At 39.2% G+C, this 26605-nt stretch overlaps 1 protein-coding gene across 15 annotated transcripts in view; it reads right to left on the bottom strand.

Annotated features, from left to right (window-relative positions):
• The window catches only part of SYT1 (synaptotagmin 1), a 359624-nt gene that overhangs the window by 301127 nt on the left and 31892 nt on the right, over positions 1-26605 (bottom strand). The window contains exon 2 of one of the 15 annotated variants that reach the window (XM_072864261.1): positions 22893-23113. The exons of the other annotated variants lie outside the window; for them this stretch is intronic. The gene's annotated coding sequence lies outside the window, so the exon portion shown is untranslated. The remainder of the gene's footprint in view (positions 1-22892; positions 23114-26605) is intronic. 15 annotated transcript variants of the gene reach the window in all.

Here is a 26605-nt window from a genome sequence, read left to right as displayed (position 1 = left end):
CTGAGGTTTGGCTTTTGAGAAAGGACTTCTCGTACGCAGAAGGGGATGGCAGGAGAGAGGGGCTGAAAAACCATTCTCCACACTTGCCCTACTTTCTACAACAGCTTTTGTGCCACAAAAGTAGTCTGTGCAGTCACGGTCAGGATTACAGCACCAGGGATTTTTAAATAATGCTAATTCTGAATTAGCATCGGGTGCCAACAATTTATTCCATATTAAAAAAGGTGCTGTTTACGTGCCTATCAAGAGGCAGCTCCAGCTGAAACACAAGTCGGGCCCCATTGGTTATGCATGACAGCACAAGTGCCAATAATTAGAACAGTTTTCAAAGAAAAAAAATCTCTTCAACTAATTGCAGACCTGTGGCCTGAGGGTCACCAAAGATTTCTAAACAAATCTAAATTGTCTTTTTAATGTAGTCATCACAGCATCTCCATGATAAGGGCAAGTATTGTTGCCATTTCCACAGGAGATTGACAGGAAAAGGTGATGGCATGAGGTTAACAGATAATGTGTCATAGCAATCCCTAGTACTTAGAAGCAAGAGTGCTTTTGTTCACACCTCTCCGTTCAACCAGAATGTATCTTCTGCTATTTATCTTGCCAAAAGGCATATCAGTTGCCCGGGTGGATTAATGGGGAGGAGCCCTATGCCAAAAGCAGCTGTTTCATTGACCCTGTCCTATCCTATTCCCTGTAAATGCAAATTGGTTGCCGTTCACTACGTGCTGCAGCCATCTACCACCATGACTTCCTTGAAATTAGCCGGAACCCATGAGCACCTAGGACAATGCTTGGAAATAACCCACAAGATGAAGGTTAGCTCTCTAGTAATTAATTTGATGTGCGCTGTTTACACCAGAACTCACAAGAAACCTCCAACTTGAACTACTGGTGCTCATCTCGAAGAATATCTTCACAAAACAGAAGGAATTAAACATTTTTAAAGAACGCTTATATTAATTATAGCAATTCACAGCAGTGGGCCCTAAAATATAGCCTCAGACATGCAATTAGATCTTGATTTGATTTTTTTTCCCCCCTCAAGAAGCTGCTGATGGGTTGCAGTGCCTGACTTTCCATGATATAAGCAAGACTGATTTTCCGTGGCTCTAAAAAGCCAAATCTCTTCAGGGAGACAATGTTTCTTCCTATTGCATCTCCTTTTCCTCTCACCATATCACGTGCACACTTCAGAAGCACAAGACACCTTCCTGTTTTGTGCTGAATAGGGTTTTTTGCTCAATTTCTAATCAGCCATTTGTTAAGGGAACTGCAAAAGCACACCAAGAGAGCAGCTGTTCCCTTGCTGTTGCAAATGCGCAGCTCCCTGGGCAAATACTGTTTGAGGCGCTACCCAGAAGTGGCTGCTAACATCCACTAAGACCTCCCCGCACCCCAAACTAAATGCTTCTCCTCTGGGATAACTCTCACCCCATGGCATGATTAACTGAAGTCTTATCAGCGTATTGTTTAATATAGGTGTTAACCTCATGAAAACCCAGAATGTTTTCCAAAGATGTGAATTTAAGAAGAGTATAATCTAGACACAGACGTTTTCAAAAATATAATACAGTTATTTAAAATAGTCTACATATTTTGCAGCAGAGGTTACTTTACTATTTGGTGATTTTCATGCTATTATAAGCACCAAAACATTTGGTAACAGAATATAATTAACAAAATTACATGTAATACCTAGGGGTAGATATATCCACCAAGGTAAGCAAAAGTAGAGTGTTTTCTAAACCACAAGTCAAAGGTACAGGACGTATTAAGTAATGGACACAAAAGCAGGAAAATTCAAAATTAAAACAGAATATCTAGGCTGATACTCCTTCATCTCATGACACCCCATAACACTTCAACAGTTTTTCAATAAGCAATGTCTATTAAATCTGATTTCCTCAGTACTCTAAATTTTGTTACAAAAAAAGGGGGGAGGGGAGAATCCAGGTTTAGATGAAAGTGCTCAAACATACATGGATATAAATATAGGTTCTAAATGGAAGTTGTTGGTGTGCTGCTTCTTTAAAGTACCACCAGTTGAGCATGCTAAAATATAAGATCCTGAGTACAGTCAGTGACTTCAAGGGACATTTCAAATAAGAACTGTTCCCAGGGTTTTTCAAATAAAATAGCTTATTCCCTTTCAAGAAAGAAACCTGCCTTTTTGTGCTTTGCTCCAGTGAAGACCCCTTGTGTCAGCAGAGCTCCACCACAGACCAAGAGATATGGCCATACAGATTAATCTGAGTTATCTTGGTCCAAACCTCTGCTACTCAAGAAATGAAACATTCATACAGCTATTCAGTTCCCAAAGAAGACATATGATCCTCCATTTTAAAAAACTAATGTGGAAGATGAGAACAGTGTTCATGTGAATAGCATTTTTTACCAGAGAGATACTATTTACCTGGATACCTTCTGATTTTTTTGCTTAGTACTTCAACTGCGCTTAAAATTAATACTTCTGGTTTTGTTTATAAAGAAGTTTTTTTACAGAGTATGTTTTACAGTGAAGTATCTCTAGAATAAAAGATAGATAAACATGTTGCCACTGTGAAAATTGCCCAAGAAATTATCTAATAATGGCTTTAGTTTGTATTATTGTGCAAAACAACGTGTAAAACAGAAATTAGACAGCTTTTAATGAGAATTTAAGCATTTCCACTGTATTTTCTGCAGTTTTTAACCTAGTCATCAAGCAAAAGTATTTGAACAGTATGTAGCTTTTTCCTAATTTGGTTTATTTGATAGCAGTAGGTCGTCAAAGTTATATATTAAATATACATAAGTAGAAAGCAAGATATTGAATAGTGAAACATCTGAAATGTCAAGTTAAAACACAATAATAATTCACTGTAGGACTCTCGAATCCACATGCATTTTGAATTTAATGAAGTAAACTTACATTATTACCTACATAATTGCTGCTATTGATAATTACAGTGAATTATAAATTAAAATAACCTGTTTCACTGAGACAAGACAGGCTTGAGACTGTTAAAAGGAATACTTTGTACCTAGAAAAAAAAAATCAGTCACCTATGCGATTCTGTATCGCCAAGTATCACAAACAGAAAGCAGTTATGCTAATTGCTAGTATTTAGCGTGACGTTACGTATAGCAAACGTGTACTTAAATATCTATTTCTAGAGTAATTACATGTGAGAAGGCTGTAATTGCACACGTCTAGCACGGCGTGGTCGATGTCCCAGGTGACAGCCTCCTCCGGCATCCTTAGGCGGTGCCAGGATGGCACCACTCAGCCAAGTGCTGCCGTGAGAGGCGTGCAGCCCAGCATCTGGTACGGGTAGGGTCCCTCTTAGGGGAACTCATCACGCCAGTGCGCTGAGAGGCCCTGAGCGACATGAGCAGAGCCGTCCCCAGTCGGACAATGCCGCCTCTGCCTGGAAAGCCGTCCTGCCTCCCCTGGGAAGCCGCAGGTGATGCACTGGGAAGGGGAAGGAGCGCGGGGCAGCTGGAGCAGCTGCCGGGGTGCTCTCTCCTCCCACCTCCCCAGCAGCAGAAAGGGACTCCCACCAGATGTTGGCAGCTCTGCTCCTTCCTCCCCACCCTTCTCTCATCAGCCCAAGGGCACAGGCCCTTCATCTTTAGGCAGGAAATATAATTTTTATCTATGTACTAGAAGGCCTTGAGTGAGTCTGCATGAGACTAAAATCACAATTTTTTCCACCTACACGAGCTGATATAATGAAGGAGAGAATCAGCCCCCTAAAGCAAATGATACTATGCCACCTTCAGTGCGAGGGATATACATAAAATCTAAAATACATTCTATCTGAGTGAGAATATAAATAAAATTATGCAAAGTATATGCTCGTGACACAAAGTAATTTTTTGTGGTAATTTCTGAGTGGGAATGTTGCCTAGGCAATAGCCTGTAGGGTAAGGACACAGTTAGAACTAAAAAGCCTCCTTGGAAAAGGCAAAAAAGTATGATAAATTAGAGCTGTGGGAAGTTTACTGAGTTCTGGCACTGTTCCTGTTGACCTATAATCTGGTCCGGCTGTCATCCTTGCTCTGATACCCATTTTGCACAGAGACTGAAAAAACAGCAGCATGTTCTTTATGTCTCGGACCATGCGTGGGCATAAATCTCACCCACGGTTCTCTGAAAACCCCAGTTCTCTGCCATGCAAAACCCATGCTTGTTTTGTGGAGTTTATTAATGAAACATACAACAATAACCAAACATGAGCTGAAGTATTCTCCTCAGCTCTCCTAAATAACTCCCATCCTAAAACCTGGTTAACTTGAGTATGTCCCTGTGAAGAGACTCAGACCCATTTGCTGCATAACCCAGCAGACAAACAACTCCTCTGACACAGCACGAGCCAGGAGCATCCACATATACTAACAAGATGAAATGTTTTAGACAAACATCACTCCCTTGTTAGAGAAACTGTGCATTGGGTCAAGTGATTCGCCTTTTTGGGAAGCTGCAAAAGAGTTATTCTACTTCGACGTCTACCTCTGTTACTACTCTGAAATAATCACTCAAGTTTAATGAAATATTTAAACTGTTTCAAACATTTAGGCCATTTCATTATTATTTAAGATGGGAAATGATGGTTAAGAGCAGCAGCTTTAAATCTGAGGAAGATTATATACTAGGTCAAGCTCAGTAATAGACAAAACTGTATACACTGACCATTACCTAATTTTAGTTATAAGTCTTAACAGACACACATACATATGATGAATTAAAATACTAATTGTATTTGCATTGTATTTCAACAAAGCATATTATATATTAATACTAAATTCTTGACAGTCCAGTGACCCATGTTGAAAAGGCTGGCTTTTGCCGCTTCTGCTATTTATGTGAAGAGTATTATATAAATTGGAAAATCAATATAAAATACTACTCATTTAATGAATGCTATTTAAAAAAAAGAGCTAAAATACTCTTTGGGAGTTTTGTAAATAGGACTGAGGGTGGTAAAGAGCAGGAATCAACAAGTGAACAATGTTGACATCTGCACTTCAGGCTCCCTTTACAGTCAGAAAGGAATAAACAAATTCAGAGGATGGTTCTTTTGGCTTAGTTCAGGTGTCTACTTTAGGTTAAGAGCAACTGACTTTAGAAGTGAATGTTTCTCTCCTCTGACTATAAAAACAGATGCTAGATCACAGTCTGATGGTTGCAATTGTAGATATCCAAAAGGTAAGTTGAATTCCACCCACTGTTTCCAGATGATAGCAAAAACCCCACCCCAAGACACAACACCCCCTCTGTCCCTGAGAAATTTCAAAAAATACTATGGATAAGGAGCACTTATTTAGTTTAAAGAGCAAGACTTAGGTGCAATAAGATGACACCATTTCCTGCAAAGAGGAGAGAGAGAAAATGTCTTCCCCGTTCACTCAGGACAGAACATCCAGCAGTGGGCTTAAATTGCAGCCATGCAGATTTAGACCTCCCGTTAAGACAAACTTTCTAATGGTCAGCTAATTACTCTCTGAGCCTAAATAGACTCTGTAAGAAGGCTGTGAAATGTCCACCCCTCTGAATTTTCCTAAAAGCATCGATACCTTTTGGAACTTATTTGTGTTTAACAGGTAGGGGACAGGCAAGAAAATGTCTTAAGAGCGGTCCTTGCCTGATGGGTTCAGTGTCCATCTTACACACCCGTCTATCCCCAGTTACTTTCCAAAGCCCACCAGAAATCACTGTTACTCAAGCTCGGCAACACCATTCCAGCTTTCAAACCCAACAGAGAAGTTGAGGGCCCACAAATCCACAACACATACAACTTTTTTTTTTTTAACACTGTTCAGCATCAGAAACGAAGGCAGCATGCTTAATTTCATTATGGTGTTGCAAATTAGCCTCCTTTAACCCAGCAACAGTCATTTGGCACAGTGGCTTAGTTTTCCATTAACTTTCCCTAATCATATTCCAAGTCCCAGTAATGATTTAATACCTTGTGTTCATTGCCAGTTTTGCTGCTACCAGCATTTTACCTGCCTTTTTTCCTCTCTCCCAACCCCATCATCGACACAGCCTAGTGAAGGTGCAGCTGAGAGAGCACTTACCCACCATTAATACTCACTCCATGTCTCTCAGTCTCAAGGAAGCCATCAAGTCTTCTTGTGTCAGTGAGCTTGCACTCCTCAATTAGCTCCAAGAGCACTGAAAGTCCTTACTTACGGCCACGGGAGGCACCATTTTGTCTTTATTTCCTCTGTGCTAATAAATTTTCATAAACCAAATACATACACTATTTCTTCCCTCTACCAAAACAAAAAGTCATGTCTAACTGCAAAAAATGAAACTAGGAAAGTTCTGTGAGTTCCAAAAAATTTCTATTTTATCTGAGAAATTTGTAAAAAGCAGTGTTTTCCCACCAAAAAAAAAAAGCCTTGGTGTCTGCTTACTAGTATTTTTCAGGGCAATTTTGCACTCCATGTTTGTCCAATCTAGAAGAAATTAACTGATTGCTCTATTTTGCTTTAAGAGTGTGTTGATCCTCAACATTATCCCACCCATTCTTCTTAACCGTCCTTGTTTTCTCCCTCTTTTCTCTTTCCATCATTTCACCTCACAGGGATATTTCTTGCTGCTTTACTTTTACTCCCTTCTTTTTCCAGCACTCACGTTTGACACCATCTTTACACACATTTCTTACACTACTACCAGCGTTAGTGAGTGAAGCTCTCAGTGAAAAATTACAATAAGAAAACATTGGAAGTATTCTGGAACTAATCACACTTTTTGGGGAATTTGATTAAGCACAACAGTGCGATGATACCCTATAGATTACAAACTAATCACATATGGTTTTTATGATTTACACTGGACACCTAGACCACACAAATAAGATTTCTTATTGAACTACTAACCTATACTGGTGGCACACTTTGCAAGGGAGAGAGACACTGCTAAGATAATCTTTTTAGTACTGTCTACTTCTGTAACTCAATCTGGCTCCTCAAACTCTCCAGGTTCTAAAACAGTTTGAGTGCCTTTGCAAGAGAAGCAGAAAATGAATGTATTAGCCATCTCAGTTTTCCTTTTAACACTTGCATTAATCGAATTTTGTAGCTGTTGTCTGTCTTGCCTGTATCTTTCTATTCAGAATTTTTATATGATGCATATCACTATAGGAACTAAGTGTTCATTTCTTCCTGCCCCCTTAATATTAGCTATGGTTGGTTTTCCGTACGTCCCTGATGGCAATGGAAGGAACACTTAATGGTCCTTCTCCTGACATTTGTGCTGTTACATCCAAAATGGGATCAGGATGCAACCAACGGACAGCAGAAATTTTCCTGTATCATGGTCAGAATTAGTCCCAGATGAGACTGAGTGACTTAAAATGGGTCCAGATTAGTTGTTAGATTTTATTTTAAGCAAACACCGATAGTCATAGTCCTAATTTAAAGAAATTAAGTATTACTTGTCACTCCATCAGTAGACTAAAACAAGCATGAAGAGAAATTCCAGTAGAAACTTTCTGCATCTACAGAGAATAATGGAAACTGCAAATGTGTTAGAGTAATTCTGAACACTGCACATTTCATTAAAACTTGATAGGTCAAATCTGAAAGGGGAGCAAGGTGAAGTCTTAAAGACTTTGCACTAATATTTGACATCTTGTAAATAGGTATTTCGATCTTTCATTTAAGTTCTTAGTCAAGTATCTACAAGAAAACAGAAAAGCACATCTTACTGCTTTCAAAAAAATCAGAGTAAAACATGCTCTTGTTAAGTATAATTTTTGTACAGGTGCACTGCAGGGTAACCAGAGAGAATGGAATACTTCTCTGCTGTTACTGAGAGGAACAGAATATAGCTGCATCTCCTTGCCCATGCTCAAATACACAGCATAGATATAGCAGATCTCGGACCTCTTCTCAGAAGGGTGAAGATGAACAGTGCAGCCAGGATGGAGCTACACATCAACCCAGCTCATGCCCAGCTATTTAAGATGCACTGGAATGAGGAGGCAGATGAATTTATGCATATGTACAAAGTAGAGTGTACATGTGTTAAAAAATGGGAGTCTATCCCAAGTAGACTAGACTGCTGTGTGAACAAATAATACAACCTGAAAAAAATAAACACATATTTTTGGCATATTTCTGCTAAAAAAGTCAGGCTTTTATATTTAATACTTCTTACTACACAAAACTGGCTGAGCATTCAAGATACAGCTACCCCCAACACAGAGCGATTCAGATTTCCCCTTCTGAGATACCTAACTCCAAGGCTCGGAGCAATTTTGCACCATTACACACTTGTCTCACTGAAAGACTACTCAAAAGACTGGAGAAGTTAAATCTGTTTTGCGCAGTTCCCGGTTGGGCGAATTTGTTTTCTCAGTCCCTTCAAAATGGTGATGTGATAAGTGATCTTTACTGAGCACTGTGAAAAACCAGTGGGAATCAGCCAGTCAGGTTCTCATTTCCTGGTGGCACTTTTTGTGTTGACTCCAAGGTTGGAATAATAGGAAGCTAAGGTCACGGTCTTGTACCACCTGATAAATTGCAAGGCTTTTTGGTAGATATCGCTGTTGGTATTTTTTCCGTATTTAGCAATACACGTAAGGACTGTAATGTTTACAAGCAAGTCACTGGTTTCTGAAGTAGAAAGGAGGGTTGCTCCATAGGGGAGTTTTCCCTGGAGGACAGAAATTAAAACATGAGATAGAGCTTTGGCAGCAGCATATGCTAGCCAAGGGACCCTCAATGGACAGCTGATACAAAGACGCTAGCTGCAGTCTCGCAGATGTTTTTTTTAAGTGTGTACTTCTATAACCATTGTCAAGGAAAGATAACAGGCAGGAGAAGCTGGCGCTATTAAGAAAATATCGATTTAGGTATACGTATAAGTCAGAGTGAAGTCACACTTCAGAAATTTATATACAAGCACAAGGAGATTGGAAAGTGGAGAGATTCATACAACTGACATTTCTAGAGAAATGAACCACTAAAGAAGCAATAAAAGCCTCAGTTTGAAAGAATATTATCAAACAAAAATATAGTCATGGAATTAATTAAAAGCATTTGATTGCTTCATAATGGGCAGAGCTAATCAAGCTTGTTCCTAATCAAGGTTTGTTCTGCTCATTTTAAATGTAACTGTAAAAAATATTGAAACTAATAAAGAACAGGCTACACTGCAATGTAGTAGCCACAACCTAGGTAAAATCTGCCCAGGTATACCATATACCATGCAAGGAACCAATGTGGATATCCGCTGCATCAGAAGCGGATGAGAAAGCATCTGCTCATCAACAACCCAGCTACTTATGTCCCAGGGAGGCTGCTTAAGTAGGTCAGGGATGCGGAGGAATGTGTGAATCCATATTTCTATGCTACTTCTACATCTACCTATGGCAGCTGACATTCCCACCCACAGGCAATCGCAGTACAACAGACTGCGCCCATCAAGGTAGGGCGGGGAAACTTCTCTGCGTTTCCTGACCTAACTGGCTAGGGATCATTTCAGTCCTCATCAAACGAATATTGTTATTAATGCGAATGAAAGTAAATCTGAGCCTTTTTGCTCCCTCCTTCTTACTAATATGACAAGCAAAATAAATGCTCATTTAATGATGGTGGGCAAGAAGAGAGAAGGAATGACATAGATGATGCATAATACAGAGCAATGCACTATTGGTCATAATTTAGATGAGCATAGGCTTAACGTACCAATCTTTCTTTGTCCATCTTAATGCCAGTGTCATGTCACTGACTCTGTAATGTCTACTCCAATAAAATTGGAGTAAAAATAGAAGAAAAAAACAAATTAATACATTTTTGAGGCAACCCCTTTGCTACACTAGCTACTAATCCTAAAAGGCAGGAACGTGTGTGTTGGCTTGTAAGTAGCAGCAACTCACCCTCCTTTGGCACTTATCAGTCAATCTCAAAGCATTTTACCAGGGAGAGCAGCACCACTTTCTCAACACCACAGATGCAGATGGTGAATAATTTGTCCAGGGTCAGCACAGGCCAGTGGTAGAGCTGGGTCCATAACTCAAGTCTCCTGAGCACCACAGCACACTAATAGATCATAAAACTAGATCAAAACAAGCACCAAGTGTTTTTTCTTTTACCATATAACATCTGAAAGTTATATACACATTGAATATACATGATGAATCATGTTACAATACCTAAAGAATGTAACAGAACAACAATCTTTTATTATTGACTTGATACCATTATTATAAACTGGATTTTAAACACGTAAATATGGATTCTTACTTAAAACACAATTCACAGAAGAGTCTCTAGGGAGAAGAATTCTAGTTTATTGCAGTTTCTGGGTATAAAAGTTCTCAGATCAGCTACGACATCTCATTTCTACTTAAATTAAAAATACTAGACTGCCATCATCTTTCAAAAAAAAAAAACCCAAAACAAAACAACAAAACCCAGCTGAAGATCCTTGGGTGCTACTTGAATTCACATTCATTTTTTCAGCAAATACTTGCATGTTATTACTTGACAGACTTTGGAAAATAAAACAAGGCTGGGTCAATCTCTGTTTTCAGCTACGATAGTATGAATTTGAAGAAAATGCTACTGTTGTGATGCCTGATGTTTATGCTCACAAGTTGCTTTGCTGACATGAAGCAACATATCAATACTCTTCTTGTCAAACTTATTGTCCATCCCCTCTTTTCATAGTCCCCTTCTTACAATACAATCAAAGTATAGTATAGAAAGTAGGAAAACAGTCTACTACGACAAACACAGGCCAGATTAAATGCTACACATAAATACCACATTGCCACCCATATTCTGGGAAATTTAAATTATATTTAAAGCTTTTTATGTAGATGAATAAAAATATAATCACATTTACTAAATTAAATAACCATAATTACTTTAAACAAAGTTCTTATCTGACAAGCAGATTAAGTGCAACCTTTAATATGGTCTTTCTTTGACTTACTGGTTGTTGCATATCCCTCCCTGTATAGGGACTGTGATGGAATTTCAGAACACCTCACCTACGGGCAAAGCGCCATTTTTCATTCAGAGGAGAATTCACAAGAAGGCATTTCTTCCACTCTGGATTTTTAAGCAAATTCTAGACCTGCTTACCAAACAACATTACAACTAATATAAGGAAGAACATAAGATATTTCACTTGCTCCTTTCTTTGCCTTTATCCCAGAGCCACAGTATCCTGTGAAGGAAGATGTAGGGTGTCAGTCATTCTAAATAGTGTCACCCCAAAGTGGCTAATTATCATCACAACTTCTGTCAATGAGAAGCTGTATACCTTTATTATTGCATTTAGTAAACTTATTAAGTGGGCTGAACCAGTTCTTGGTCAGTACCATACCCATCCCAAGTTAAACACTGGGAACAGGGAAGAACAAAAAAAGCAAAGATGATGAACAGATGATGTCGCCTATTGCTTGCAATGACTTGTCTGGAATCCTGCCCTAAGTCCAAAGTGGAGATATGGGGAGACTATTATCTCGCATCGAGTTGATGAATTGTTAACTGTTTAATCAATACAGAAAGTAATGCTGTGTCTAACAAACAGACATTTATGTCTCCAAAGGAACAGAAGGATCTTTATTGTAGCTAAGAAATATGCTGATTAAAGAAAAATACAAGTTTTGGGAGAAAATATCAATCTGCATTGATCTCCTGAAGGATTTCAAGAAGGAAATTAATCAGGAAGATGGATGCAATCAGGGGTTACTGAAATACAGAATTCCTGGCGAGCCAAGAAACCTCAGAAGTACACAGCAAGTCTGTTGGACGGAGGGGGAAGGGGGAGAAGGAGAGGGAGCTTTCCAATTTAATTTTAGTAACAAAGAGACTTAGCATCACCTATCTTTGATTTCTTCTTTCATATCTGTGTCTGGGAATATTTTGGTAACAGCAATGGCCATGCACCTAGGCTGGCAAATAGCCAGGACATCGCTGCTGTACTGGACAGGCTGGAACTCAAGTCGAAGGGACCGTGACCTGTGGATGAGTCCACATGGGAGCAGGACACCCCGAAGCGCCTGTGGCTGTGAATAAATCCACATCAGCGCAAGTACATCTCGAAGCATCTGTGGCCGTGGTTATGTCTGTGCCGCAGCAGGTGTACCTCTGAAGGGATTGTGGCCCAAGAATAAGTCCATGCTGGAAAAGGTACACCTCGAAGCATCTGTGGCTGTGGGTAAGTCTGTGCTGCAGCAGGTACAACTTGAAGCATCAGTGGCTGTGCATGAGGTCATGCTGGAGCACCTCAAAGTGCGTGGTCATGGATAAGCCTAGGATAGAGCAGGTACACCCCTGGAGGGACTGCAGCCACAGGTAAAGCCATGTTGCAGCAGGTTTACTTCTGAAGGGACTGTGGGTAAGGCCACAGCTTTTACTTTACCTATTAAACTGTCTTTATCTCAACCCACGAGTTCTCACTTTTACCCTTCTGATTCTCTCCCCCATCCCACCGGGGCGAGTGAGCAAGCAGCTGCGTGGGGCTTAGTTGCTGGCTGGGGTTAAACCATGACACATACCCAGGTATCCAGCTCCTATTCTCCAAGTAGCCAAAGGATAAAAGACAATGCCCACATACATGCTGCGAAGGATATGTGGAGAACTGGTATCCAACTGGTCCAGAAGAACTGTTGGTGCAGTAACGGTGATAAACTGCAAGGCTCCCTGGCATGCAGTATGCCAAACCTGTGAAGGTCCCAAGGGAATTTTCCACACACCGTCTAACTTCTGTATGTCCTGCAGGGTCCCACCAAAAGCCTTTTATGGCTTCGCAAGTGACTGGAGAGTACAGTAAAGGGATGCAGCTTGAAGAGTCTCACAGCCTACACAAGATCAGCAGCAGGAGCACAGACCAAGACTTTGTGAACTGTGACCCCAGCAACAGTGTCAGTTGTAAGAGTCTTCTGCATCATTCCTGTGATTGCGTAAGAAGTTACTCAGCAGCTGCATTGTTAGAAGATGAAATAGCAAACTTGATAGTATAATGTGCAAAAAAATTAAATTCTATAACATCAGAATATAAAATACTGTATGTACTTGCTTCCTATTTATAAGCTATTCATGGTATTGGTTGCGCATAACAAAAAAGGCAACTGGATGATGTTAATGCACCCTGTCCAACAAGCACAAACTGTCCTGTGGACCCTAAATAAAGTAAATTGCCATTTTAAAAAGAATGAAGGGGGTTGCATCAACTAAATATCACGGAATCCACCTTACTACAATTTGTGTTTGCATAGTAGAAACTGTATGCAGCATTATAGCAGGAATTAGCACTGGTTTCCTACTGTAATTTCACAAGCGTGAAAAAGAGATGACTAACTAAGGATTTGTCAAGAGCACCAAAATAATTATTTTACATCAATAACCTCATCAAAACTTCAGGCATCGGAAATTTTAGTTTCACCTGGGCTTTGAAAAAAATTTAAATAATTGGACTTCTTAAAACCATTACTCTCCAGAGTGACATACTGTTTGTGTTATACTGTGTTCAGTCTGAATTCCAGATAGGCTCAACAGCCTCCTACATAATGTAACTGTCCTGGAATAAAAGGACTTTTTTTTCTTTCTTTCAGGCATAAAATGTAGGAACGCTAGAAGCAGGCAACATGTCTCTAGTGCAGCATTTGGGCTCTATTAGTCAAAGTGTTGTATTCCTTAAGTATACGTTAGAGGATAGATGTGCACATAAAATACCATATGTCAGTTTCAAAGCTATAATTTACATAGTTATTTAAACTTATGCAAATGAGGACATTAAAGTTGAGACACACACCAGTAAAAGGAAATTATAAGTTAAAGCTGCCACATTGTCCTTAACTTCCTGCAAGTGACTAGGTATAGCAGAACATATGGCACCTATGCTCTCCCACTGTTCCCACAGCTCCTGAGAGAAGGCCATATGTGCTGTATTACCTAGACACAACAGGGTGAGCTATGAACACACGGTAGCCTTACCTCTCCATTTAACTCTTAAGAAGTTCACACCAACTACCTGGAAACAACCTTTAAGCCATGGCCCTTTTTCTCCTATTACTCCTCCTGGTTCTTATCACAGTGCAACGTGGACTAGAAGAAGGGGCTCAAGTCTGTTCCCGGGCGCAGTTTACAGAATTCAAGATTTCCAAGCAATATTCATAGGACTTTCTAGCCCGCAACATACTTATGAAGTAGCTTGGTATAAGTGACTTAGACCTCTCACCTATGCATCATGAGGCTTCTGCTGGTTCCAGCTGGAAACAATTGTCACAAAGTTTATCTCCTTAAGCCTGGACTCAACCTCCTACAGTTTTCCCGTGAACAGAATACTGGATATAAAATTTGAACAACTCAGAGTCACATGTGACAACTTTGGCAAAGTTTTAAAATCATCATATAGCTGATGCTGACAGCCAGAGATGAGGTAAAGTATCAGCAGTGCACAGAAAGAAAAATATGGTACGAGAGTTTGCTTTGCAAAAGTGGCAGAGGCTTGATTTTGACTAATTTTACACAAAATGTGTTTTAATTAGGAAATTATGTTTATCTTTCCAGCTTATGGTAAAAAAAATAGTTGTTTTTCTTCCCCAAAGCTCTTACCATTCCAGGTTTTATTTTACTAACTGAAAAAAGGAAATTTGCAAATTTAGCATTTATAAAATGGCCTCCCCATACACTGATACTGTATACATCATTTAAGAACTTTAAAATGCTTTTAATTTTTTTTTTTTTTAAGGTAAACTATTCATGTAGGTCTCCATATCAAAGGGGACAGACAATGAATTATAAAATCAGGGAGATCAGCAAAAAAACCTAGGCATCTAATAAAGACAAATATCATACTGTTAAGCTTCACCTGTTTATTCCACACTTTCAAACAGTAAAAAAAGAAAAAAGTTCATGGCTTCTTCCAAATGAGAGCATGTAATAGCAGATTAGAAATACAGATCTCACCCATGCACTTTACCATGTTGTTCCTCAGAATTTAGCATCATTTTACTAAATACCTTTGGTGAATCCATCTATAACAACAGCAGAGCTGCTATTTTCCAAAAACCACTCAAGTTTCCTGAGACTGTCTACTTATTCCTCTCAACATTAAACTGTCAAAACCTCAAAGCTTTACAAGACATCTTAATTCAGACCTATAAATTTTACTTGAACGTATTTGAAAATGAATAGGCTGACAACTGCTATTCGTTACTGTCACTGCCTGCTAGGAAGTTAAAGAGTTACAAGACAATGAAAATACTTGAGATAGAAGCGGGACATTTAAATAAAAAAGTCAATATAGCTTTTATTGCACTAACTCTACCTAGCCACTTCTTCCAGAAATCGCTCATGGAAAGAGCGCACGCATCCTTTCATGAAGATTCCACCTTCCTACGTGGTGATACGAGACTGCACTAAAAGGCTCACCTATCTCAGGGGAGGCGGTCTGAGTGTACGTAGAATGCCTGCATCGCGTGACGTATCTGCTAGTGACATACACCAGAAGCCACAGCTTACAGCTGCTCATGCTGCAAAATGCTCTTCTGGGCTTAGAAAATCTCTGCTGTTCAGCTGGGAACGCACGAACCATAGCTCTGCTGCAGTGAGGGGAGGCAGGTCGGGATTAACTGAATCTCTCCCTAACAGATTGAGAATTGTGTCCCATTATTTTATATTACACTGTGTAAGAGTCCACAGGACGTGCACACGAAATAAATGCAGCACACAAAAAAACTACCAAGTTATTTTCTCCGCATGTTTGAAAACACAGTTGCTGATGGCTCTCCAGAAAGTGTAGCCTTGGTGTAAATTATGTCAGGTCACTGACAAACTCTGTGCAAGTTAATCAGACCTCAGACTACCATTATTTAAGCTGAATGAGGCCTCAGTGATATCAGTTTATCAGCTTTTATGAAGCTTCTGTCACAAGGAAACAAAAACTTTCCGGCCACACACACAAGAGGGATTAACAAGTATTCCTTATCCCTCCCGCTTGCTATAGGTTTAGCAAAACATCCTCTTGGTTTAAAATAAATAAATAAATAAGAATGTAATTTTACTAATAACTCAAACAGACACTGCCTTGGGGATGTTCCCACAACACTGTGTAACTGCTAGCTTGGAAAAAAAAACCACATCGAGTTCAATGTATATAACAGAATGGTGCTACAGGTTAATCTCTAAAGATTTCATATGGCTGCACTGAGGAAGTCAAGAGGAGTTGCAGATGCCACTGTGAGCTGTTATCCCAGCTTTACAAAGGGCTTACAAAAACAGTAACTCACAGTAATGATCGGTCTACGTAACTCTGAGCTGTAAGAGAAATGACATGAAGTCATTTTGTTACTGTTCTTTCCTTGAGGAGTAGTTCAGAGAGGTGGCATCCTTCCAGCATGTACAGCCTATTGATCATATTTGATGTCAGCCTAAAATGCCCCAGCTAATAAGAGACGCTATTTTAATATTGCATTCTCAGAGTGAAGCATATTACGCCCAAGCTAAAAATCTCTTTATCAAAGGACATAAAAGCACTATATTCTATTGGATACATTGAGGAAATCAGATATGGCAAACTATCAATTATGGAGTCAAAGTTTTGTGGCAAATATTGACCATAAACAAAAGAGATGGGGGAAAACACCTAACAGATTTTCTTGGTGAGATTACCAAATGAAGTATTTCTGTGAGGTCACACGAGTGCAGAGTGGTCACGAGCCACTCTCTGGGTCTTCCAAAACACCTTCTGAAGCCTGGAGATACGATGGAGCACTGTGCCAGACAGATGGCCAGCAGTGCTGTGGCGGGCAGATTTACTGAGGTCTTACACCATTTTCTCTCCCTGCCTGGAGTCACCAGCCTCTCTTGGCAATGGCATCCAGTATTTGGATAAAGTGCTCTAACTGCTGGCACCAGCTTTTCAAACAATGACGTGGGACGGTGGGAACAGTTACCACAGAGCGGGATCCTGATGGGGCACTGGGGCCGATTAGGAAGAAAGTAAGAACAGAGCAGCCACAGAACTCAAACAGAAAATGGCACACCAGGGGGAAGGCTATAGTGGAATGGTCATCCTTCAGCGATCCTTCTGCTGCTGCTGCTCAGTCCTTTCCCCTTTCCTGTTGTCAAAGTTAGTCACTCAGAAAAAAGAATCATGATGTGTTGAGGAAGAGAAAATTTTCCTCTCCCTCAAGCTGTGAAACATCTTAGCTGAGCAATACTTAAATGTCAACACAAATGTGTTCTGGTATACAGAAAAAAGTATTATTATTAGACTTCACAGCTGTTATTGCATTTCATAGTCAGGTGGATTATGTTGTCTAGAAATAGTTTTTGAGAACAGTTCTTTGAAGCACCAGCTACATACCGTAACCAATTTCATCTGCTCTATATGTAACCGAAACATACTAAGGGCTGAACTTCTTATCTGGAGACCAGCTTTTCCAAAGTTCAGATACCTTGTGATGAGAGGTTATGGTCTGAATTCAATTAAGTTAGCTTAATTTTGCCTAGCTGGCCATAATAATTTAAAGGCTGGTCCAAGCTCCTTGGACTGTAGGGGCTTATCACAAGGGTAGAACTACCTGCGTGGCTTCCCCCACCAGTGTTTTTTGAGTGGTTTGGGTTTGTTGTTTTGGGGTTTTGTTTTTTTTTTTCAGATAAACTTAACAGTTTTGACTCCTGTTTTAGTAGGAAATTTCACAGCTTTCCAAATTTAGAAATAATCTAGGCAAAGTGACCTGTGTATTCTCACCACTGTAAGAGGGAGCCAAAGTTTCAGCTAGTCTCTTTTTGAGAGCCTGGCTCTCAAATCATCACCAACAGCATCCCTCTGGAGAAACAGTTTTACTTACAAACAAAAGCAAATCTGTAGGGCAGGTGGTTTTTTTTTTTTTAACAGTGTATTTCTGTATTTTCATTCAACTGTCTCTTTTCCAACCCATTAAGATGCCAGAGTAAGGCCTGGCTTCTTCAACACTTGCCAATATTCCCTGCTCCTCTCTTTTTGGTCTCTTTCCCTCGCATGTACTTTTTAAACCTGGCAGGACTGCTCTGGACCTTCGAGTTTTGTGGTTTATGCCTTTCTTTGTCGGGTTAGATTTGCAGATTGGTCAGAAACAAGAAGATAGGACTTGTCAGTGTTAATGTTCCTGGCACTCTCTCTTCGTAAGTCCTCGACATTTGCTGTTTTGCTAATCTGGTATAATAAAGTTCAACTGCATCTTATATCTGACTAAGAACCAGACATCTAAAATCATTCTCCCCTTTGCATCTGAACAAGATACACAATGGAGTTAAATTAATCTATTCCTTTAAGAAGTAACACTGCAATGGCTACACCAAAATTAAGTATTCCTAAACTATTACAGATGGTTCCATGCGTTATTGAAAAGTTTCCACTTTAGTGCACCACGAATCAGACCCTAAACCTGGTGTGTTGAAACTAAATTACTAATGTTCAATCAATAAACACATTTACTGTTCTCCAGTCTTGTTGATTATTAAATGGCTTGTAAAGTCACATAAACAAGTTTCCATGACTTCTAAAATAATCATACCTAGCATTTAATTTCCTTTTTCTCCTTAAGGAATATTATTTTACGATTGGCTTAAATAGATCTATGGTGTTCTCCTCCTTTTGATATTCATTCTCAGAAGAAACAGGTTCTTCAAGTGGTATCCAGTTTTGCTGGTATCTAGTTGATTAATCATATTAAAATATAGTTAATCTTATTTTATCATTGATAATACAGAGCTCATAACACCCACATTATACTTACCTAATGTTTTTTAATTAGACATTGTTTAGTCGCTTATAGCTTTAGCAGACTGAACAATGGGGCTAAAATAATCTATGCTTCATCTCCTTCTCTGCCAGTCTTCAGGGGAGGGGGTGAGAGAGACATGACAAGCTTTTAGACTGAAATACTGGTTTTCAAAAACTAATCTGAGGAATAAATACACAATTCTCTAAATGCTAGCATTCTCTCGCCTCCCTCCTCCACCTTCCCCACACTTTCCAGTCCAGTTGTTTTGTTTAAAATAGGAGGGGATATAGGAAAGAAGTCAAAAGCGCTGACCCATGAAAATACATGCAAATTTAGTCAGGCTGAAGCTATTAAAAATTGCTAGCTGTGGCTGATCCTAAATCTGACCTGTTATTCTTGCTAGAGAAAGCTGGCATAAAACTAATGACAACATGAACTCCACATTCATTTCCTCCGATACGCATATCAATAATGTTTTGCATTTTACTGGTACCATATAGAGCAAGATACAACCTCAATTTAGCTTTCTTGTGGGTCTTATAATTATATATTAAGCTTTCAGTCCTCCATCTCAGCTGGACAATGAGATGGGCAGTAAACAATGCTGAGGACTGCAAGAAGACTGAGAATAATCTTTGGAGATTAGAGACACTGATCAAGAAACAAAATTTTCTTTCTTATATTCCTGTATGATCATGGGGAAAGAACCCTATCCTAACATATGAAGACAATGGAAATAAAGTTGCTTGGGCAACTTTATAGTCAACACTGCCTAGGTTGTAGTGCTTGACTTCACAGCTTTAACATTAATCTTCCCTGTAATTTTATCCTGTATATGCATGCTAAATTGCAATAAAAACCACCTGAGAACAACATAGGCTTGTATCCCTATTCTGCAAAATGGTACCTAGCTTACCCACCACAGTAAAAGGTGAACTGTACTTTAAGTCTGCAGCCCAGCTGTTTGAAGACTGTAGTTTCACTTATATTCAAATAAAGTGGTATGGTGCTCCATGTTCTCCCTTTCTGCTAAAAAACCTCAAATTTTACTTGTAAAGGAAAAAAACCTTCCTCATTTTAATAAGAGACATTGAGTTTAGCTTACAGATATATCATATAACCAGGTTTTCAAAACTGCTTGTCACCATTTAGCTACATAAATGAAGCTTAAATTAAGCTTGTGTGTTTCACGCTTAAAAAAAAATTCACTATCATGTAAAAATTAAGATTGTTATGTTGAAGCAAAAGGCTATAAAACAAGGCACTGCAAAAGCTGTCTCTCCCTTTCCCTATGCATATAAAACCTTAATTTAGCACGTTACAAGATGTAGTTTTACCGGCCAGGACTATATCAAATGGTCAACTCTTTAAAGTCATCAGTAGTGTAATTATAATTCAATATTACTGTAGGATCTCACTCCTGCAGCAGGTAAGACTTCATCCATAATGCACACCAAATTAAGTTTTCATATGAGAAAATTGAAGAGTATTACTTAAAAGATTACTTATGCTCTAGCTCCAAGTTGAAACCGCACTTCCCCATCCTATTACAAAAAGGGGGAAGGAAGATTTATGTATTAGAGCTGTTCAAGTAACTGGACTCTTCCTGGCAACAGCAATTTCCTTGCCAAAGCTAGTAATCATAGCTCCCACTTTTGTTGCTACATGATTCATTTGTGTAAGTTTAGTATATATTGCATAATATCTGACTGGTTTTCAGTTGTTTTGTTTTTCTCTCAGAAATGATTCATTTGAAGTTTGATCCATCTCTCACCAAAAAGAAGGGAAAGATTCAAACCATCTATACGAATATTTGGATTCATCCTTACGGTCTAAGAAGTGACTGTCTGGTCCATCATTCCTGTATATGCAAATAAATATATTTTTTGATATTTTTACCTCTGAAGCAAGGCAATAGAAGGAGTATGTCTTCCTGCACCTAATCAGAGATGAAGAGTAACAGTCACACTAAAAAACAAGTGACCTTAACAAAAGGGAAGATGATTCTAGTAACTACAGAGTCAGGTTAGCTTGCTTTACCTTTTATTCAAGTATCGCCATCCAAGAAAATGTCACCTGGAAGGATGCAATCATTTACCATGCCAAGAATATCTAGACGCTAAAAACTTATTAAAATTACTCTTTGTGTAACTTTACTTAGTAGAATATACTAAGCTTCAAAGACAGATTTTTGCTGTTACTCAAGCTAGCATAACAAAGCACATCGCAGATTTAAATGCGGCAGGACTTCCTGAGAAGTCTTTCGTTAAACTTCAGCGCTGAACACAACAGGAATGTAATGCTGCAGTGAGAAGTGAATAGAGTATTGAAAGTGACAATGCTATCGTTCACCACTTTGTCCTGTTACTTTCCCTGGTTATTTGTCCTAAGATACTATTTGCTTTAGAAAGAACGACACTTGAAAACATTTTTTGTTTCTAAGCATTTGTTCAGAATTTTGCGCAGTAGCCCAGAAGTTGGTTTTGCATGGAAATTATCTCCAGCAATGCTGCAATAATTTATTCCGGTATCATGACTTTTAAAGACCCTATCACACATGGACAATAATAAATCACTGTCTGTTTGGGGGCAAATCAGGTGTCATAGCTGTGACTTCTCCTGCAAGAAGTGGACCTACCTCAAGGAGTCAGCAGGCAGCCACATGGAAGACCTCTGAGCAACAGGATGAGTTCACCGCCTTGTTCCTTCCTTTGATTCCAGTTTTTGCTCCTGCTGCAGGTATCTGACTCCCGATCTTAGCTTACCTCTTGCCCTGATTTAACCTACAGATCCCTTATCAAGGACTCCTGATCTTGATATAATCAGTATTGGTTTGTGGTTTTTGGGGGTTGTTTTTGTTTTTTGGGTTTGTTGGGGTTTTTTTTGGCGCTTTGGCTCCCTGGCCTCTCTTTCTGATCCTGATGGTGAATTTGGCAGCAGGATGCTGGCTTTCCTAATCAACAGGCCTTCCTACCTGCCTGCAAGAAGCTCAAAGCAGGGAGACGACAGGAATACACAGCTTTTCTAAATTCTCTTTTCTGTTTAAAACAAAGCGTAAGGCTATACTGTTTCCAAAATATTCCCTTCAACATTTTTCTAAACAATCTTTGCCTTTATCGCACCTATGTATTTTACTTTCTCCTTCATCCTTCCAGTAGCCCTAGAAATGTATCTGTCCTTCTGCTGCATACTGTTACAACACACAGGAGTAACACAGGTGGCCAGATTTAAAGCTTCAAAATTCAAACAAAATCAGCTTCATAGATTTTGAGTAGTTAAAATATGACTGCAGGACGCACGAGGCTGACAACACTGGTTTGTACTGCCAGTGACAACACGGAGCCAGAAGAGAGAGAGGGTCGGAAGTCAGAGAACATGATATCACTCCAACCTCTTCACCACTAACACACAAATCTTCAGCTTTTTGCTAACTGAGGCATAGTCATCTAAATAACGCCAAATAAAGAGTTTGCAAAAGAAAAAAGTAAATAAAAGTCTTGAACTGCTTGCAGTGATCTCGTATAAAAAGCTTTGCAAGCCACTACGGCAAAGGAAAGTGAAAGATACCCTTAGTTCATACTTACATAAATTAATTATGTATCATTAAAGTTTTACTAACAAAATTTCTAGATGATGCTTTAGAAGCAACCAAACCTGGGGGACTTCAGTGTTGGGAAATGGGCAAATTTTACTAATTAATTTGTATAGTTAATTCCCGTAATTCCCAAATAAAATTAATTCCCAGTAAAATCCAACAACAGAGAAACTTTTGAGTCCCACAAATAGTTTAAGATAATCCTTGCTCATTAATTGTATTCATACTGTGAAAAAATAAAAGAGATCAATGTTTTCAGTATAGCTAATAGAATAAGACACTTGTAAATACTATTTAAATAAATACATATGTTTTAAAACCAGAATGAGACGCTGTTCAGAAGATGCTTTTAATAACACATATTATGAACAGTTATATGTGATCTGATTCTTCCTGGACAGATTTTGTTTGCATTTGAAGACAAAATAATCCGTAGCTCAATATAAAAGGGAATATGTGTGTTTGTAAGGGGGGACAGCATGCTAGCCAGTGACAATTTAATTTTTCAAGCTTTACATACTAACTATCTGTAAAGACTGGTTACTTTAATCATTATCATGAAGAATTACCTGACACTTCAACCGATGACTAATTTTGCCACCCCGTTGGTAGTTAATCAAATCTCTCTTGCTTGCACATATGCTGAGCACATAGCTTCCAGAATGTCTGGCAAAACACTCCATATTTTTTCCTTCACTTGGATTCATAAAGCGTGTTATGTCACTGTCTTGCTTGGGCTCCTTCCACTTTTTCATCTTTCCGTTCTGGTATAAACGCCTGTGCAAGGTAACTGAGAAAGAGGTTTATAATCTGTTAAGTGTTTTAAAGGACTTGGAAAACACAATCAGAGAGGCCCCGGCGAGGCACGGGGTGCTACCTGACTTAGCCACACTCTCAGGTACACCAAGCATCTCCCAGAAGTCCACCCACTGCCGCAGTGGGGTGCGGATTTCTGATGGCTCTTGTGTAGTACCCGGCAGCCCCACGGAGAAATCTCACACCATCTCAGACATCTCAGAAAGCAGCAAGTGCCTCTGTGAGGGTAAACCATTCAAGTTCAACATCTCTCCTTGTGAAACAAGGAAAACATGACACAAAAATCTCATGATAATTCAAGCTCAAGTTATAGCAAAGAAGTCTGCCTCCATTCAGACAAGAGAGGGCACGAGCTCTCTCCTAAGTTTGAGCTCTTGTCCTAATCATTACAACTACTGCTCAAAGAAGCTTTCTTAAAAGACCTTCCCCTCCCATTTGTCCTCCCTAAGTATCTTTGCCTGGCTGGACATCTGCAAGTGTTCACCCATTTCCCCATTTATTGGTAACTTGAGCCTCAGCATCCTGCACTGTAACACTGTGCTAATGTTAGCACAGTCTAACAGCGAGTGGCTCTCTGTGGAGAATAAGGGTCACTAGTTGTAGTAACATTACATACATAATATATATCTTTGCTACATTTCCATTTTTTATGGGATAGCTGTTAGAGACATGTAATACATTCCTAAAGTATCAAGGTTCCTTCCTATTCTCGTCCATCTGTTATCCTTTTAAACTATAATATTGACTAGTCTTCTGAGTCCCTTAAATTCTTTACATTGTGACTAACCTTCTCAAAGTTCAAGAAACAGAAAATTCAGTCAGCAAACTCAGTTCCTTAAACATCCTCTAGTTGAGGACGAGACCAAGAGACAGAACTCTTGTTGGAGCCATGCAATACAACAGCCTCCAAACCACAACAACAAAAGCAGTGTGGTATTTTGAATTAAATACAAACCCACCAATCCCTGCTTCTGTATCTTCTTTACGTAAGAAAAGAGTCCTCTGCAGAAGCACACAGAGTCAGTATTTGTATTTTTCTGAGGTCCAACACACACATGGCTTGGAAAAATCTCCATAGGTTGCATTTTCTGCATATCTCAAACCAGAGCTGCAGGCCTAATATGACCTGAACTGACAAAGTGACTGTGGACTTGGGCAGTATCCCATGGAAAAACTGTAACGGGCATTGCCTACTGCCTTTTCTACTTAATTATAGACATAGCAGGAAAGTAACTTGACATTTCTGTTGAAGGAGACTGTTGTTATGCTATAATCTGGCTACAGAAAATCTGATTTCTTCCTTGCTTAAACTATTGCTAAGACCAAAGAGGTAAAATCACAGAACGTATTTCTGTAACGCAGGAGTAACCATTAACAACTCAAGTTGCCATCTAGCAAACAAAGTAAAGGACTGAGGATATAACAGCTCTTGAGTTTCCAGGACTAGCTATGACAATATTCCCCCTTGTGGCCTTGGGCAAGTTACTTAACCTCTCCAGATGAGAGTCCCTGTCCGTAAAAATGAGGATAATGATATTTACTTACCACTCTCAGAGGAGATGTGAAAACTAATTAAAATAATTTGTGTAAAGGGCTTTGAACCTGAAAAGCACTACATAAAGTGCTAAGGAAATAGTGTTTATATAAAAGACTGAGGGGAAAAGAAGATGCAAGTTACACAGTAATGCATCAGTTTAAGAAAGAAACATAGCTTGGTTTTCCTTTCTTCCATTTCTATGTCCAATCAAAACAATACATCCGAGATTATAACTAAACTTATTTCATAATAAGAAAATTAAGGGCATGGGTATTGAGGCATTTCCATACTACTGACCATTCGTACTCCCCTTTTGTCTAAACTTAGTCAAGGGGATGATCCAAGGGAGCAGTTACAAAAATTGCTCTTCGATATTCCCAAACTTGCCATATGGATAGATTGTGATCAAAATTTGTTAGGAATATTAACGTTTTCTTACCCGTAAACATTGTGACACTTGTTTTGGTCAAGACCTGGATATTGTTTACCTCCTTGTGCTGAATTCGGTGAATGTCGTTGTCTTCGTAAGGGATTAGATGAGGCCTTCGCTATGTTATTTTACAACTGTGGAAAAACGGCGCAAGTGAACATGGAGGAGCTGTCAGGAGGAGAGACACATTGTTCTTTACCCACACAATTGTGGGGCTGGATCTCAAGAGCGGCTGAGCATTTCATTTAGACTGTTTACAAATACTGAAGTGCTGTTTGAGAACAGCAGTTTACCTAGCAAGGGCGATGTGAAAGTAGCTTAAACCACACCACTACTGTAACACAGCACCTGACAGTCCCTGGGAGCGAGATATTTATCAAAGACAGCTTTTCGGAGAAAATGATGGGGTTTTTAGGAGAAAAAGACGATCTCCTTTCTAATGTCACCCAAACACCAAGCCAAATTCATTGATAATCTTCCAGACTGTGGCAAAGGAAATTTTAGAACTGTAAATTGAAGAATGACATCCCAAAGGTAGTAAAGACTCATTCTGGGCAAAAATACTTCTTCATAATTAATGCCACAACTAGATCTTAACATCACTTAACTTCTGGAATGGTATTTAGTAATAACCAAATAAACAGATATTTACTGTCAGTTCAAAAAGCACCACAAAATTCATTAAAATAATCAGGGAAATAAAACAAATATATATTCATTAGATATGTGAATTCTAATGGATGTTTTTGATCGCTGTTTATTAATGTGATGACATTACCAAGTCATTCTCTGTCAGAAAAATTACATGCATTGGATCAGGGTAAATTCTGTTTTCAAAGGCTTCCTGAGAAAAAGAATAGATGTAATATAAAGCTAAATGTTTACTAGTACTATGGCAAAGTATTACATTAAATAGCCAATATACCCTATTTTACTTATAGCTCCCTCCCAGCGCATGGCTGACGATTAAGGGAATGTGTGAGGAAGTGAGAAAACAAAGAACACCACTTATTTTAACAAAAAGTAACTAAAATTATTCTCTCTATACACTTTTTGGCCGAGTCCACCACTTCCACCAACATATCAAAAAAGACTCATTTTCCCCCACCCCCAGCTCAGAGAAGCAGCCTGACCGCAAAGGGGGAGAAACCAGCTGCAGAAGAGACCAAGGTGACTCAAACTGGATGTTTAAACAGGACAAGACAAGGTGTGGGGTTTCGTTTGGGTTTGGGGGGTTTTTTTTGTTTGGTTGGCTTGGGGTTTTTTTGGCTTTGTTTGTTTGTTTGGGGTTTTTTAAGGTGATTTTAGCTTTTATTACAAAAAACAAACCCACCAAAGCAAGAAACCTGCTCATACACATTCAGGCACCACAGGAGGAGGTTATTTCAGTGCTGACCGTACAAGGTGGAAGAGTGGACAGTAACAAAGCAGCATGGAGGGGTGGCTGACAGAGCCATCCTTATATGCCTAGGTTTCCTAAATGTTGATATAATACTTAA

Source organism: Ciconia boyciana, chromosome 1, assembly GCF_034638445.1.
Source record: "Ciconia boyciana chromosome 1, ASM3463844v1, whole genome shotgun sequence".
Classification (NCBI taxonomy): Eukaryota; Metazoa; Chordata; class Aves; order Ciconiiformes; family Ciconiidae; genus Ciconia; species Ciconia boyciana.
This window is presented reverse-complemented; position numbering and strand designations above follow the sequence as displayed.